Genomic DNA, 3937 nt, shown 5'->3' on the forward strand with positions numbered 1-3937 from the left:
GGAAAAACATCCCCACATCATTATGCTGCCACCACCATGCTTCACTGTGGGGATGGTATTCTCGGGGTGATTAGAGGTGTTGGGTTTGGCCAGACATAGCGTTTTCCTTGATGGTCCAAATGCTCCATTTCAGTCTCATCTGACCATCAAACGTCATTGCTTATTTTTTTTCTTTAAGCAATGGCTTTTTTTCTGACCACTTCCGTAAAGCCCAGCTCTGTGGAGTGTACGGCTTAGTGGTCCTATGGACAGATACTCCAATCTCCGCTGTGGAGCGTTATCTTTGGTCTCTTTGTTGCCTCTGATTAATGCCCTCCATGCCTGGTCCATGAATTTTGGTGGTTGGCCATCTCTTGGCAGGTTTGTTGTGGTGCCATATTCCTTGCATTTTTTTAACCTGTTAGGGCTAGGGGGCAGTATTGACACGGCTGGATAAAAAACATACCCTGATTTAATCTGGTTACCACTCCTACCCAGTAACTAGAATATGCATATACTTATTACATATGGATAGAAAACACCCTACATTTTCTAAAACTGTTTGAATGGTGTCTGTGAGTATAACAGAACTCAAATGGCAGGTCAAAACCTGAGAGATTCCTTTACAGGAAGTGGCCTGTCTGACCATTTGAATCCTACAGACGAAGAACCATATATGTGACAATTTTTCCATTTTAAGATAATCAGTTATTTTTATATTATTCATTGTGTGTACCACATTGGGTGTTTTATGGTTGACAAATATTTCACCATACTCATATCTTCCAACAACAATTGATATTTTTTTGTTATTTCAAAAAATACTTTTTTTATTGCCATTTTAATTTTTTGAATGTGGAAGAACAGTATATCTCCAGTGATGATTTCAGTTTGTGGAAGAACACTATATGTGACATTTTGCATGACACTTGTAAGATGTCCTTTTTTAATACCTGATATGATGTTTTAAGTACTTTCAAGTACAGATGCCCTTCATGTAAATAACTTAAATGCAATATGTAGTTAATTCATTTAATGGAGGTTCATTTAAAGGTGGTCTATCAACTTTAGCACCGATGACTTTTCTTAAAAGTTGAGTCATGAAATCTTAGTCTCATTTAAAATGAAGCCCTCAATGTGAACATACCATAGAATAACTACAAAAATAGAATACAATTAAATTAATTCAATCAAAAGAAGTACAACTTGTACATATCAAATATGGATCAATGTGATGTGCCAATATGCATGTCCATTATGCAGGTCCCTAAGGTCAATATTACAAAACGTTCAGAAAACCATTCTCTTTGCGTTTAACACTATGATCTGCAATTAAGTTTTGAATTGCGTTAAACCCATGCTAAAGGCAAGAAACTTCCTTCTGTACTGAGGTGACAGCAGTAAATAAGTAATAACTGCTTAGAGTTGATGCTAAATGTGGTGACAGAGATGTATATTGTAATGAATAAAAAAAGGGAATCATTAGGATATTTTATTGTTAGAACAACATGTTGCATGTTGATGGGATGTTAGTAAACTATTCTCTGTGCAATACATGTGACTTTTAACCACCTCACTGAAGTGATCTGTAGTCCAGCAAGTCGCTTGAGAACAGAATCTGGGAGGTGACTGAAGTCTTCACATTGCATCCTCATCACCTTGAATGGTTTTGCTGGTTGTTTCTCGTATGGGACAGTGTAGAAACTGTTGAACAGATGCAGCTTGCGCTCATCAATCAACTTTCCACAATCCTTTCTGCACGTCGTGGAACACGCTCTTCCCTGCAGGATACAGTGTAACGTTACATATAACTAGCTAGCTACTGTAGCCATGTCGAATCATCCGGTGGATGGACAAAAAGTAGCTAGCTATGTTTCTTCTATAATCTAGCAATAACATTTGTAACGATAATGTATAAGTTAGTAGCCAACGAACTTTAGCTAATATGTTTTCTCTATAGTTACAAATTAGACAACCCAGAACATACATTTTAGTTACTGTACTCTATAGCTAGCTAGCTTGATTGTTTGATATACGGTTCTTCCACATACCTCTTTTGGACAGCTTTTCCCATTTTTTTCTTGACCCTTACGATTTGTATAGGGTTTTCCCGCATCCCGTAAGATCTTCCTTTGCCTGTCTTTCCATTCTTTTAGTTTTGTTTTACGTTTCTTTCCCACATTTCGGTGATTTTCATCAGCAACAGAAAAGTTGTGCGCTTGTCCGTCCATTCTGAGTGGTGCACATAAACGGTTATTCCACGAGAGCCTATCTTTAAATTTAAACATATTGTTAATTAGCGCGTGGAAAGCTTGTGAAACCGGTTCACTATAGAAAAAGGGTGTCCAATAATGATTTTTCATGTATATCTCGTTTTTTTGAAAAATGTCACATATACGGTTCTTCGTCTGTAGGATTCATTTCTTGAACTTCTTTTCCATCTCTATCATTTACTAAGGATCTCTGCTCTAACGTGACACTTCCCACGTCGTCCATAGGCGCTCAGAGCCCGGGAAAAAACAGAATGTCGTCATTCCAGCCCCAGGCTGAAACACATTATCGCCTTTCTCAAGTGGCCGATCAAGGGACACTGGGCTTATGCGCATGACCCGACCGCCCCCGCCTTTGGGATTTTTTCCTCTGTTTGCCGAAAAGGAGATTCCCTGTCGGAATATTATCGCTTTTCTACGAGAAAAATGGCGTAAAAATTGATTTTAAACAGCGGTTTACATGCTTCGAAGTACGGTAATGGCATATTTAGAATTTTATTGTCACGAATTGCGCCATGCGCGCGACACTTCTTTACTATTTCGGATAGTGTCTGGAACGCACGAACAAAACGCCGCTATTCGGATATAACGATGGATTATTTTGGACCAAACCAACATTTGTTATTGAAGTAGCAGTCCTGGGTGTGCATTCTGACGAAGACAACAAAAGGTAATCAAACTTTTATAATAGTAAATCTGATTATGGTGAGTGCTAAACTTGCCGGGTGTCTAAATAGCGAGCCCGTGATGCCTGGGCTATGTACTTAGAATATTGCAAAATGTGCTTTCACCAAAAAGCTATTTTAAAATCGGACATATCGAGTGCATAGAGGAGGTCTGTATCTATAATTCTTAAAATAATTGTTATGCTTTTTGTGAACGTTTATCGTGAGTAATTTAGTAAAATGTTAGCGAATTCCCCGAAGTTTGCAGGGGGTATGCTAGTTCTGAACGTCACATGCTAATGTAAAAAGCTGGTTTTTGATATAAATATGAACTTGATTGAACAAAACATGCATGTATTGTATAACATAATGTCCTAGGGTTGTCATCTGATGAAGATCATCAAAGGTGAGTGCTGCATTTAGCTGTCTTCTGGGTTTTGGTGACATTATATGCTGGCTTGAAAAATGGGTGTCTGATTATTTCTGGCTTGGTACTCTGCTGACATAATCTAATGTTTTGCTTTCGTTGTAAAGCCTTTTTGAAATCGGACAGTGTGGTTAGATTAACGAGAGTCTTGTCTTTAAATAGCTGTAAAATAGTCATATGTTTGAGAAATTGAAGTAATAGGATTTTTAAGGTTTTGAAAATCGCGCCACAGGCTGCCAGTGGCTGTTACGTAGGTGGGACGCAAGCGTCCCACCTAGCCCATAGAGGTTAAAATGGATTTAATTGTGCTCTGTGGGATGTTCAACATTTCGGATATTTTTTTATAACCCAACCCTGATCTGTACTTCTCCACAACTTTGTCCCTGACCTGTTTGGAGAGCTCCTTGGTCTTCATGGTGCCACTTGCTTGGTGGTGCCCCTTGCTTCGCGATGTTGCAGACTCTGGGGCCTTTCAGAACAGGTGTAAATATACTGAGATCATGTGACACTTAGATTGCACATAGGTGGACTTTATTTAACTAATATGTGACTTCTGAAGGTAATTGTTTGCACCAAATCTTATTTAGGGGCTTCAC

The 3937-nt window shown here is 38.6% G+C and overlaps 1 long non-coding RNA gene across 1 annotated transcript; it reads right to left on the reverse strand.

Annotated features, from left to right (window-relative positions):
• Positions 1-1456: 1456 nt before the first annotated feature.
• On the reverse strand, positions 1457-2091 carry LOC123727128 (uncharacterized). The gene is made up of 2 exons (XR_006759084.1): positions 2031-2091; positions 1457-1760 (listed from the first exon to the last, which is right to left on the reverse strand). It is a non-coding gene; the product is annotated as an uncharacterized lncRNA (long non-coding RNA).
• Positions 2092-3937: the final 1846 nt, after the last annotated feature.

Source organism: Salmo salar, chromosome ssa15 (genome assembly GCF_905237065.1).
Source record: "Salmo salar chromosome ssa15, Ssal_v3.1, whole genome shotgun sequence".
Lineage (NCBI taxonomy): Eukaryota > Metazoa > Chordata > Actinopteri > Salmoniformes > Salmonidae > Salmo > Salmo salar.